The following is a 14,505-nucleotide window of genomic DNA, read 5'->3' as shown; positions in this document are numbered from 1 at the left end:
TTTCGTTTGAAGCGCCCTGTTTGTTTTTTGTTTTTTTGTTTTTTTTTTTTTTTAACACTCATATGGTTGTATCATATAACTAAACGCAATAAGTATTAGGCTGTGCGCAGTGTAGCGGGAAAGTTCCCGAACACACACCTCGGAACACTACACCAAGGGTGCTGGAAGGAGTTGAGGGGAATGCTCCCCACATTCTCTCTCCTCCTCTGGTTGGTCAGTTTTTTTTTTTTTTTTTTTAATATATTTATTAAATTATATGTCTACTAAAAAAATATATCAAAATTTATGGTTTTTCCTATAAAATGAGTATAATATTTGTATAAAATATATTTTTTTTTTTTAAAATAAAATAAAGTGTAGTGAAAGGTAGTGAAAGATGACTATTTCATGCGTTTTGGTGAAGAAAAGAAGAGTGAGGAAAATATTGAGGTGACATTTAAATTTAAAAAGTGAAGGATGCTTTCGATACACACCCTTGGTCTTACGGTTACAGTACAGAGTCTTTAAATTTATAATCATTTTTATATATAATTAATTTATGAAATTTAAAAATGATAAAATGATGTTTAACAAGTAAAGTCAAATTGATTTTCGACAAGTCATTATTATGATATTATTTTTATCTATAAAACCATATAAGCTCCATATATATTGTATCTTGATTTACCAAGTCAAGAAAAGCAGATGGAGTGGTGCAACGACAACAGAGAAGAGATGAAGAAGAGAGAGAAAGTGAAAAAATGGGATTAAATGCACACACGTACAATTTTCTCCCTTTTCGACAATGCAATGCCGAGAAGGGTTGGTTTACACAACATGTTGAGGTGGGAGCGGTATACCTACAACATGTTGAACTCCATATCAGTTTTGCTGAAGACTTTTGTCATCCACTCTCTAAAATCTAATAGGAAAAAGTCATGGATTCCATCATGAAACCTTTCTTGGGATTCGGGAGATGGGGATAGATATTTTTCATTACCCAATTAAGGGATAGGGATTAATAGGGTCCCCTATACTAACCCTTCTCTACCTTATACTAACTTTAACATCAATAAAGTTAAATTGTTTTTTGTGATTTCTTCTCAACTTCACAAAAATACTATAAATCACACTAAAAGTATATTTTAATATTTATAAATGATATATAATAATTATAATAGTTATAAAAATAAAAAAAGCAATCAAAATAATATTTTAATTAAAAAATGGCTCTAATTTGAAGAATAGTTTACACCAAATATTGTGGAGGCACTTTCTTTCTTTCTTTGACACAAAAATGGTGCACACCAAATATGGAGCCACTATTCAATTGGACCAATTTCTCCTAATTCTCCATGGAAATGGAGTTTGGTTGGAGAAAACTTTAGATATGCAAGAGGAGATCCCAAACGGGACACGAGGCCGAAGCTTTTTATAATTTTAGTATAATAAATGAAAATAATTTTGTCACGTTCAATTTCTAATGAGTTTTGGCACTTGTAATTTCGTGATATTTTTTAAATAAATAATATTCATATATCAATTTATGATTTTTTTCAATTTTTAAAATTAAAAAACCACATAATAATTATATTTATATATGTAAAGTATCAAATGTAATAAATATGATACTAAATTGCAATTAATATATTTCTTCATTTTTTATTTCAAAATTTTATTTAAAAAATACTTATTGTTTAGACTTTAATATTTTATTTTTTTAATCAACCCGTATAATACAAGAGTTTTACACCTAGTATATTAAATATATATGGTTGAAAAAATATATTTTTAATTAATAATCCATCTTTTTTTTTAATAAAATCTGAATACACTTTGGATGAATTTCGACCTTTTTGACCCGTTTTATTTAAACTAATTTATAGTTTTACTGATTTGATCCCTCGGAGATAATATATAACCTAAATAAAAGATACATATTTTCAGAAAATTGATGGAAATTCCCACCTCTATGCATAAGTTATTGAATATGAGGGCATTACCAAACCATAAAGCCTAATGACTACATAAAATGACATAACTGCAGGCCAAAAGACCATACATGAAATAAATAATCCAAAGAACATTGAACAAAAACTGAAAGTTTACTATTAGAAATGTTCTGCTCTTAATCGTCCTTGGTCATAACTTATCAGCAATTTTGGTTAACGCATCTGAGATCCTGTTAAGAGCTGAAACCAAATTGTTATTGTAGTCTTTTCTTTCATCTCTTTCCAACTGACAGTTTGTGTTTTCTGCTTCCAGCCTTGCATTCAATGAGTTGGCATTCTTCTCAAGAACTTCAATTAATCGAGCATTTAAGTTTCTGCTGTGGAGTTCATCTGTTGATACTCTTCTCCTCTTACATCCCTCCTGTGGCATACGTCCTTTCCATGAAGCCCAGTTCGTTTGCTGCTCATTTAGGGTACCTGCTATATTTTAATAATTTATATAACCAATTTTGGTAAATAATGTATAAGCATGTAAAAATTTGGTTGAAGAATGACATAACATAACTTGATAAGAGATCTATTTTGTTGCATGTATTGGTAAATATAGATATTTCTTGCATAAATTAGTGTTTTAAATAAAATGGATGGGTTTAAATGTCACGATTATTATTTTTATTTTAAATAATTTCTCGTCACAACTCACAAGAACTATACTGTTACAATTGTAATCTTATCATTTTAAAAAAACAAATTAACAAGTGTTAACATTTGAATACTATTGGGCTACTTTCTACCGGCGGTGAGACACAGTGACAATGAGTCGCACTGTGTTAAGTTTGGGTTTGCACATTATAATCAAACGGGTTGAAATTTTCATCCAACAAGACATTTTTAAATTTAACGGGCAGAATTTTCCAATCGAACCCATATTTTTAAATAAACGGGTTGACATATTTATGTTTTTAAACCCAACCTGTTAAAAACTTAGGTTGACCTACTAAAATTTAAAATGTAAAAATAATTAAAAAAAGACTAAATAAGTTACAAACCTAAATATTTGTTCAAAGACAATTACAGATCACTTTTTCATATAATATTACGATTTTATTTTTACTATTATTAAATATAAGCTAATTTAAAAAAAAAAAAAAAAAAAAAGAAAAAAAAAAAAAAGAAAAAACTAAATTTAAATAGGTTAGCTGATTGAGATCAAATTAGAAAAGCCTAATTTGACTTATTTAATTAAACGAGTTAAAAATCTTAACCAAATCCGTTAATATTGGGTTGAGTTTGGGTCATTTTTTGTTGTTATATTTTCACTTGTTAAATTTGTAAATAAGTTTTTTTTATTTACTCTCAAAATTTACTTGATTTTAGATAAATAAGTTCAGACTAGAAAATATAGATTAGAATAAATAATTGTTGATTGATGAATTTTCCGTAATATGGCAAAATACATGGACCGATATAATCTATACTAAATACTAACAAATGTGAAGAGATCATTACTGGAAATTCATTAATCAACAAGAATAAACTAACAGAAGATATAATATGGTTTACCTTGTGAGCAATCCTGGTGAAATGTTTGACATCTCTTCTCTGTTAGTGAAAACCAGATATTAATGAGAAGTTGCTAAATGCAAGCATACAGATAATCAATTTCAAAACGCCGTTTGAATCACACAAGACCTTAGAAAGTCACCTGAAATAGGCATAGGATCCGGGGATCCCGGTATTGGGTTGTCAGCTTCTTCCTCCACTTTGTCGGAATCTGGAAAAAGACCATCATCAGACACAGCACGTCGACCACTATCAAAAACCACATCCTCCTCCACCTCCGCCTCCCCTTCCTCCTCCTCCTCCTCTTCGTCTCCGGCCACCACCCCCACCCCATTTTCATCTTTTGTATCGGCACTTACAGTCACCAGAGCAAGCTTATACTCCGCCTTAGTAAACGCTTTCCCATCCAATACATCAAACACTTCCTGATCAAAAAAACCCGGCAACTTATTCTCTTTCCTCAAATCATTTCGCATCACCCAATATGAATCCGATTCTTGTTTCACTTGTGATTCCCATGCTTTTATCTTCTTGAAATCACCCACCATATTACTCCATCTTTTCCGGCACTGAACCGGTCCCCGGTTCACCGCATGCTGTTTACAGTACGAAGCAACCGAATCCCACTTGGGTTCGACCTGGTCTGACCCAAAAACCGAACTTGATCTCCGGCCCCTACGGCCTCTATTCTCTGCAACTTTCTTGCCTTCTATAAGGGTAAGTGTTTCTTGTCGGGTCCATCGAGGGTGTCGTGGTGATTTGTTCTTATCATCCGCCACTTCCACCACCATGGGCGGTAGTTTTTGGCCATCAACCACCACCTTGCTGGGAGTATCACCACCACCACCACTATTATCACACACTTCATCTGCCATAAGAAGGTAATAAGAGTCTTGAATATTTACAGCCTATATATTTTGTGTAGGCTCTTTTATAGGATACATAAATAAAGGAGGTGTGTGCATGTACCATTTAAGGATTGTTGACCTTAATAAGGGCATTACTTTCTTTGTTTTGGCATCGAATTAAATGGGTTTTTATGTGCATATTATATACTTAATTAAGCACTAATTATATCTTTAAGGCACTAATTAAGGACCAATTATATCTCATTTTCCCTTTGTTGCCTTACATTTTAGGGAGTTAAAGATTTGTTCTTTAGGACTATACTCATCTAGTTAAACGTTGTGTATGTGAAAAAGTTGAACTTTATTTTCTTACCATATTTTGCTGAATATTAGTCAAACATTAAAAATGCCTTTAAATGAAAACAAATAAAAAAAACTTATGAACCAAAGTCAATATTACGACTATTTTGTAATGTTATCAATGGGTAAGAAAGTAATATCGGATTTATAAAACGTACATAGGAAAAAATATTGTATTGATTCAATAATTAGGGAGTATAAATTGATAAATCATTCAGGGATGGCTGAAATAGAATATATATCACAGATTAGTCCTTTAGGTTCAAATCTTACATTTGAAATTTTTTAGAGTATAGAAGAGTTTTTACTGTTTATTTATGTGCATCTTTAGCTTAGTTTGTATCAAGGAGAACTGAAAATCTCTGTTGATTACAAACATTGAATGTTAAAATACCCAATAAGTATGAAAATCAATATTTATGATAAAATATGATAAAATGATCTTTATATTTAATGCTATTCATACCCACTTTGGGTTTATTTCGTCAGTTTGTTGGGCCATATTAATTTGTTTTTGTTTATAAAAATGCTAGCATTGGTCCCTTAAACAATTTATTTCTATTAATATAACATTAGATGGGATAATGTTGGTACATCCAGGGGCGGATCTAGGGGTGGTCCACGGTGGCACCGGCAACCCCTAACTTTTCCGGCCGCAGTGGAAAATTTTTCAAAAAATTTTCGAAATTTTTATTTTTTATACTACCGTGCAACCCCTAACTTTCCCGTGCAACCCCTACTGTAAAATCATGCGTCCGCCCCTGGGTACATCTAAAAATTATCTAGTTAATGTTTTAAAAAAAATATTAAAAATATTATGTTATTGATATTAATTATGAAATAATAATTCTTATATTAAGTTAATATGTTTAGTTATAATTATTTTGAACAATATGATAAGATAAACATATATTAAAATCATATTAAATTATTAATCAATGACATCTACTCGTGGTTTACATATAAATAAAATTAATAATAATTTTTTAATTTCAAATTATTTTTATCTAGTGTATAATTAATTAATTTAAAAATCTCTTATTTGACAATCTTTTAATTTCAATCACTGATTATTTAAAATATATCAACGCATGTTTTAAAGTAACGTTATAGGATTTATAATTATAATTTATTATTAATTATTATTATTATTATTATTATTATTATTATTATTAATTGATTTTAAAACCATTTATTACCATCAAAAGGTTATAGACTTAAAAAACTTATTGTTATTTAAAAAATAATAGACACTAAAGTTTACATATATAATCTTTTGGTATAGTTTTGTATTTATACTACATTAATGAACCAATTTATAGTCATTAGTATAAAAGATTTGAAAAGTTATGGATGTTTGGGTTTAAATCGATAAACAAATCATGCATTGATTACCAAAAAAAATATTATTAAAGAAACTATGTAATAATTATTAAAGTTTTAAATAAAGTTAAGCATAAATTGCAATACCAAATTTCAAATTTTTATAAGTCTTGGCGAACCATGTTGTTTGTAACGTGTGACTTATGGAGACATTTTTTAATAATATATAAGTTTATTTTTGTATAATATATAAGTTTATTATTTTTTTCAAAAATCTCACTTCATTTTGTTATTTTTTTCAATATTTAAGTTTATTTTTATCAAAAAAAAAAAACTAATTATACCAAAAATATTAATTTTTTGTACTCTATTAATAAACATCAACACCGATTAAAAAAAAAAAACTCGATCAGTTCAGATTTACACTGTGAATCTAAACTGTGAATATTTCAATTTGTAACATTCGCAATGTGAAAAAATTCGATCAGTTCAGATTCACATTGTGAATCTAAACTGTAAATATTTCAATTTGTAACATTCACAATGTAAATTTGACTTAATATTTCAACTATTTGATTATTCGTAAATTAACTTAGTGAAATTTACATATGAATCGAAATATATTTCATGTAGTTTTATAATATTTTTAACGTTTTCATTACTCATAAATTAGTTTTGTAAAATCAACAAATGGATTTATTCACATTGTGAATCTGAGCAGGTTCACAATGTGAATCTGAACAGCTTTACAATGTGAATTTGAACTGAAATTTCGATTTTTTTTAACATCGATATGAATCTATGTTTAAAGAGTACCAAAAAATATGAATTTTGATATATTTGTTAATTTTTTTCTACAAAAAAAATAGACCTTAACTTTTTAACAAACAAATAAATGAACTGAGTTTTTTGAAGAAAAAAAAAAGTTCATTTTTTATATATCATTATAGATCTCTATGGAAAGAGGACGAAAAATCACGAACAATGGTATATTCGGTTTTTTTTTCGATAAAAAACATGGCCTAGAAAAAATTAAACTAAAAAAAGTGAGTTTGTTATAATCTGGTGCATGTACGTCCATTGTAAAAGTCTGCAACCCTTCCTTTTGTCGTTGATCGTTTTAAATTTCGAAGCTTTGGATTGATTCCTTGTTTCCTTGATTAATAATGGTTCTCTATTGAACTTTTCTATATATATATATATATATATATATATATATATATATATATATATATATATATATATTTATATATATATATATATATATATATATATATATATATATATGACTTAAGACGACATTTTGTTAAAGCGTGACGTCAAGTACAAGCCTTGGAGTTATGACGCGTCATGTCGAACTTTTGAACATTGATAATTATAAATGATTTTAGGGAATGTTTACGAAAACGTGTTAAGAGCTTTTAGCTTTTGACAAAACGTTCGATTTAAAGAAAAAGCTTTGTTTTGCGGTATGATCTTTTAGCTTTTAGTTTAAATAAACAAAACACTCCAAATTTAAAAGCTACTTCATGTAGCTTTTAAGAAAAAACCATTGAGCTTTTAATCAGTTTCCATAAAGCCCTTAAAAATACATTTAGATATTTATCTTTTTTAAATAATTTTCCTTTTATGTATTTTTACAAATTTCAAAAGCTTCCAGCTACTTCCGTCAAATATTTGTATAACAAATTAAAACTACAGTTTTCAGCTATCAATTACATGCTTCTAACTTTCAGCTACCAGTTAGCAGTTAGTTTTAACAAACACGCCCATTTAGAGGTTGTAAATATATTGGGTATAGTTTTAACGTTTTTTTATCATATTAGTTATTTAATTGTATGAGTTTTACAAACTTTCATTAACTCTTTAAACTTTTATATTTAAAATAATATAATCCACCATATCTTTAAACAAATATTTCAAAATTAAAACCTATAAAATCGAGTTTTTTGGCTAGCAATGAATTTATCTTGATTCTTGATAACATGCAATTTTTTTTGGAACTGCAGACTAATATACTCTTAAATTATCACCTATGTCTCTAACGAAACTTGAACTCATGACCTCAACTGAGAAAGTCACTCTTTACCACTAGGCCAATGACCTATTATATGGAAATTTATTTAATAAAAACAATAAACTCATGAGACAACAATAAAAATCATTAATTATAATATTAGGTAGAAATTTAAAGAGTTATGAAGTTTCAAATAAGTATGATATTAATAAAATGACATCTTTTAATATATATATATATATATATATATATATATATATATATATATATATATATATATATATATTTACGCGTGTGCAATAGTAAGTTGTATGGTAAAAATATATTGACATATTAGACATGAATACAAAATTTCAGATCTAATAAAAATATGAAAAATTAAATATAGTGTTCATCACCAACATATATTATATATTATGTATTATGAATGATTTTTCATCAAAAGGTCGAACAAAATAATATAATCAACTTTCTAGAGTCAATTGTATATAAACGACCCAATATTAAAAATATAAGGATATATATATATATATATATATATATATATATATATAAACATAGTGATAATAACACAAATGTTATCTATGAGAAACATATTGTTGTGGATCCTTCTTTGTCACACCCGGTTTCGAATCACTTCATTATTCGGGACTGAGGCCCGATCATCAGTTATCATAAGGCTTAGGATCTTGAGAAAGAAAGGTTTTGGTCTTTTTGGTTGAGGATGTTAAAGTATAAGTGATCCGAGTGTTCGATGGTGTTTCGGAGCCCAAGGGCATAATCATAATTGGTTATCTCGGTCCTTTATGAATTTTGGGTTTGGTTCGGGGAACTTCAAGGCTATGATGGGTTTCTATAAGTGTAGGGCTTCTCGCCACCTTTCCGTGGATATAAAGTTCATCGGAAACGGACTTAGATCGAGGAAGTTATGGCCTTCGGAATATTTAGGGTTTTGGAAGGAACCCTAGTATGCGGGGCGTACCAAGGGAGTACGCAGGGCATACAGCTGCTGAGATCAGTACGCATGGCGTAAAGAGGCATACGTTGGGCGTAATGCGAAGGTGGGTGTGGGGGTTTGAAGCCTCATACGCTGGGCATACGAGGGTAAGTTGGAAAACCCTAATTTTTGTGTTGTGCCATATATAAGCATAATGATAGTCCATTTTGTTCATTTCTAAGATAGCCTCCATGCTCTAAAACCCTAATTCGACCCCCCTAGCCCATGTTTGGTGATTTGGAAGCTCTTGTGAGATTTATGGAAGGTTTTGTGGATCTAGAAGAAGAAGGGGGAAATTGAAGACTTGTTGTTTGAAGGAAAGCTTTAAGATCCAACAATTACATCTCATTTTGGTAGCTTGGGAGGTATAAAGTCATAATCTTGCCTTTTCATTTCATAGATCTTCTTCTTGGTTCATTTTTGGTCATTTTGACCCGTTTGGTGGATGATTGGGAGTCTAAGTCGTTTGTGAAGCTTGAAATTGTAGATCTAGTTATATCATGGGTTCCTTGGGCATGAAGGTGCAAACTTTATGGTGGTTTTGGTGTCATGCATGTATTAAGTTAAGTATTAAGCTTTTTTGAGCTCTAGTGTCTCATTTAGCCATGCATGCACATAAACTTGGCAACTTTATGTGATTAACCACCTTGGGAAAGTCAGCTATGAGTTTGGAACCAAGTCTCATCGGATTAAGTGCTTAATTGGAAAGTTGGATTTGGGTTGGTGAGTACGTTGGGTGTAAAAGTATGTACGTTGCGCGTACAAGCCTCCCAAGCAGTACGCTAAGCGTACAGGCTGAGTACGCCCCTTGTACTCAACAGACTTGGGCCTTGTTGCATTTTGGGCTTCAGTTTGGGTTGGGCTGTGTTGGGCCACATGGATTTTATTATAGGGTTGTTGTATTTTGTGAGGCCTTCTTGGGCAAAGGCCCATGAAAGGAATTAGGCACAATTTGGAAAATTAGGCCATATTTGGGCCTTCGATGTTATTCTTGGATTTTAGGCATTTGGTCATCTAGTTGGGCCTTGGTTTTGGGACAAGCTTGAGGAAGGGTAAAAAGATCTTTTACCCTAATTTGGACTCATAGAGTGAGTCAGTGGCTAGATGTTGATGGGTTGCCATTTTGGTATTTGATAGCGCATAGATTATAGCGGATCTGCAGTCAGAGATTATTCGTGAAATCAACTGTTAATGGGGTGTTGTCTTGATGTTGACGGTTCGGGGAGCTGTCAGCCAATAGCTAGGGATCATTTGTAGGATTCGGCAATGCGAGGTGAGTTCTCATCACTGTATTTGCGGGTCGAAGGCACCAATGCCGACCCTTTGGATTGTTATCCTGGTTTATCATATGATTGAGTGTTGTGGTGACCTGTTAGATCTGTATCCTAGTAGATAGGATGATGATATGCTTAGTGATATGTTAGATCTGCCTGTTATCTGTTCTGGTTATATGTTTAGATGTGTATATGGTGTCGTAGTGTGGGTGGGTTGAGACTGCACTGCTTTGTGCTGTCAGTCAACAGACCCGGAAATGTTTATATCGATATATTGTTATGATTGATTGGGCTTATATGTGCTTGGATATGTATATGTTGACATGTTTTGTGGGGTTAGGTTGAGGCGGTACTGCTTTGTGCTGAAGGCCAACAGACCTAGGGTGTCCCGGATATACTGAAGGCCAGTAGGGCGTACCAGTCAGGCTGAAGGCCTGGAGAACGTTCCAGATAGAAAGCATGGATTCTATTCTATTTTAACCGCTCTTTATGGTTTCCTTGATAATATACTGCATGAATTTTTATAGTGCATAAATTGTGATATGGTCCCCAAAGAATGCAAGTTATATAGTCCATTAATTATATAATATCATGCATGAGTTGTTATATGGTCCACAAACAAATTCCAATAAATAGCATGGTCCACATAACAATTCCAGGAGGGACAATAAACAAGGGACCATCTAATGCATAAAAAAGACACAAAGGACACTAGATCCCACAATATAATATAATAATAACCAAAGTGAGTGCCATACATTACATAACAATTCCGACATAGAATATTTAAAAGCAAACATCCTAACATGTTTTTACTACATAATAAAAGAAACATCCCATGCAGTTCCCATGCAAAAACTACATTAAGTTGACAGGTTTTTCTGAAGTGTTACCCTCTCCATCCTTTCCTATGACTTGGGTTGCCAATTTTTTCTTGATGATTCTTTCACTCTTTTTCCTCCTCTTAAGCTGGGGAATTACAACATTACATTTCTCCCTTGTCACTTGTGTAGTCCCACTCTTCCTAGTACCTTGTGTATCCCCACACTCCATTCTTGTCCTACTTCCACTTGCCTCTTCTACAGTCATTTTCTTCACATTTTCACCCTATTAAATGAAACATAATTAATAACAAATAAAAAATTAATAAATAAGAGTTTGTATATACCTTTTTTGTCTTGGTCCTCTTAACCCTACTACCATGTGTATCCCCACCATCCATTCTTGTCCTACTACCACTTGCCACTTCTGCAGTCCTTTTCTTCACATTTTCACCCTTTTAAATGAAACATAATTAATAAGAAATAAAAATAATAATAAATAAGAATTTTTATTTACCTTTGGTGCCTTAGTCCTGTTAACCCTAGTTGGTAACTTGTTTGGTCTTGAACTATCAACATTTGGACATGTCTTCTTATTATTTCCTTCCACTTTGCACAAACTACATGATATCTTCTTACCCTTCTTAGAAACTCTATGCTTTCCACCCTTTTCACTCACATCTCTAACTCTTTTAGTTGTTGGCCTACCAGGCATCCTTCTATTCTTGGGGGGTAAAGGTGGAATGTAATTAGTTTCAAGCCACATCTTGCTCCCATTCATTAGACAAATTTTGTACTGGTAGGTCTTCATATACATTGCTCTACAAAAATAAGGATCCACATATTTCTCCACATCTTTATTGAGGTAGTTAATGGCAGCCACAAAATGAACACACCCATAACCATTAAGTTACCACATCGTGCATGAACATGTCCTATTGTCTAAATCAACATCATATGCCTCACTTCCTGATAGGGATGAGCAATTTGTCCCAAATCCCGATCCAGTACCGGTACCGTACCGAAACCGGTACCGAACCGTACCGAATTTAAAAATATGGGACGGTACTTGGTACTCCAAATACATGAAATTTGGGAATCGGTACCGCCGGTACGGTACTAGTACCGAAAACCGGTACCATTCCCGGTACCGGTACCGGTGATGTTAATTCGGTTCGGTACTCGGGATTAAATTTCAACCAAATTCGGTTTTCGGTAAATCGGGAACGGTACGGGTCGGTACCGATTCCGTCCCAAGCTCATCCCTACTTCCTGACCTAGTCTCAAGCTGGTTGAGTCCACTTGGCAATACCTCCCAAAACATTTGATTAATCTTTAACTCATTCAACCTCAACCTTATTTCAGGTGAAACATCACTTGACCATCCATTAACTTTTGCAGTGAACAACTTGTTCATCATATACATTCTCAATTCTTCAAGCATTGTGATGATAGGTTTCTTCCTGGCTTCAACTATGACTGCATTGAAACTTTCACATCCTTCATTCTCCACACTAGAACATCTACCAACTTGATAGTAAGCTCTTGACCATGTTTTAGGGTCCTTCTCTATCAAGTAGTTACTTGCCTCTGGACTCATAAGATCAATATCCTTCATTATTTCCTTGAAAGATTGTTCTGTTGTTGCATTACATGCAGACCAAAACTTGTTAACAAACTGTGCCCCTGGAAACCTTTTACTGAAGTTGGCCACAATGTGCCTTGCACATTGCCTATGCTCAGCTTGTGGTAACAATTCCTTGACAGCTTCCATAAGACCCTATACCAACATAAAAGTAGTTAGAAATGAATTGGGTAATATACTTTGTCAAAGAGAAATAATAAAATGTTTTTCTTACTTTGTGTTGGTCTGACATAAGAGTTAAACCTTATCCCATACCAAGATTGAGATCATCACTTAACAATGACAGAAACCATTTCCAGTTTTCCTTGTTTTTAACACATACCACTACCCAGGCAATTGGGTATATTTGGTCCCTAGCATCTCTCCCCACAGCACAAAGCAACTCACCAGTAACATACCATTTTAAGAACCAACCATCAATTCCAATCACCTTCCTGCACCCTTCTAACCACCCCTTCTATACACCATCAAAACAAACATAAAACTTACTAAAGTGATTAGTTCCATCTGGCATTGTAAGAACATCCATGTTGACTGTTGAACCAGGGTTGGATCTTCTAATTTCCTCTACATAACACCAGAGCTTAGCATAATGCTCAATAAGGGTACCTTCAATAATATTCATAGCATACTGTTTGGCCCTTTTGCATTGGTTAATACCGACTTCAATACCAAATTTCTTGATGACCTCCAATCTTAGTTGCCTAATTGTCAGTTTATGTCTATGCAAATTCTCCTTGGTGTAGTGGCTACCAATCCATCTGTAATTAACAATTGAACCCAATTTGTAGTTCTTAGCACATTGATGCTCACTTTTTAAAGATCTGATTTGAAAACTGTGTTCTGTACTCATCCAACTTGCCCATAGCCTGAAAGTACAAGCACCTTTACAACATAATACTAGAAGCCTCTTACTGTCATTCTTTTCGAACCATAGTTGATATCCATTTTAACAGCATAATTACATAACGTGCTCTTAAGTTGTTTTGGATCCTCAAATCTCATGCCTAAAATTGGTTCTTGCTTCTTCCAGTGTACATGAGGATTAAAGATAGGATGTTACTCACGTACATCATTGTCCAATTCCTCACTATTATCTATCTCTGCAATATTTTTCTCTTCTCCACCTTGCGGGCATAAATTGTTAAGAAACTCATCGTCCTTAGTCTTATTTAGCGGGGTACAGTATTCCCCATTGATTTCATCTTCCAAACCAGCATCAAACATATAGGCTGGTTCAGGATCGGGGATTCCTTGTGTAGTTTCTTTGTCATCCCCCTGGATCACTGAACCACTTTCATCACTTTCTTCATCGAACCAGTCCTCAAATCCTTTCCTAATATGATCTAAATACAGGTCTATTGTGTCACACCCCCAAACCAGACGGCGGAAACGTCCGGGGGTGGAGGACTTCATTTGTAGTATCACAACACATGCATCATAGTAATCAAAGTACAAACAACCATTGTATTTAAAAAGTGTAAGTATTTACATGTGTTCAATCATTGTATATTGAAACCAAAATAGTTATACAAAAGAAGAAGATATGACTCAAAATAGCTCCATCTTCTCAAAAAGCTCGGGGAGTACCTGTTTATTGTTTCCCTGAGAATATAAGTAATTTGAAAAGAGAGTATCAACATAAAGTTGAGTGAGTGCATAAGTGTTTATGTTTGAAAGGATGTCTCTATATCTTGCATATGTAAACTGTTCCAGAAAATCCTAT

The 14,505-nt window shown here is 32.6% G+C and overlaps 1 pseudogene across 1 annotated transcript; it reads right to left on the bottom strand.

Annotated features, from left to right (window-relative positions):
* Positions 1-1,977: 1,977 nt before the first annotated feature.
* On the bottom strand, positions 1,978-4,423 carry LOC145111118 (trihelix transcription factor ASR3 pseudogene; annotated as a pseudogene). Its single transcript, XR_013710177.1, has 3 exons — positions 3,637-4,423; positions 3,495-3,533; positions 1,978-2,411 (listed from the first exon to the last, which is right to left on the bottom strand). The product of XR_013710177.1 is annotated as a trihelix transcription factor ASR3 pseudogene (transcript).
* Positions 4,424-14,505: the final 10,082 nt, after the last annotated feature.

The sequence above is a fragment of the Lactuca virosa genome, chromosome 5 (genome assembly GCF_052849685.1).
Source record: "Lactuca virosa cultivar CGN04683 chromosome 5, Lactuca_virosa_CGN04683_v6, whole genome shotgun sequence".
Lineage (NCBI taxonomy): Eukaryota > Viridiplantae > Streptophyta > Magnoliopsida > Asterales > Asteraceae > Lactuca > Lactuca virosa.
Note: the sequence above shows the minus strand (reverse complement) of the source record. Positions and strands in the feature narration are given on the sequence as shown.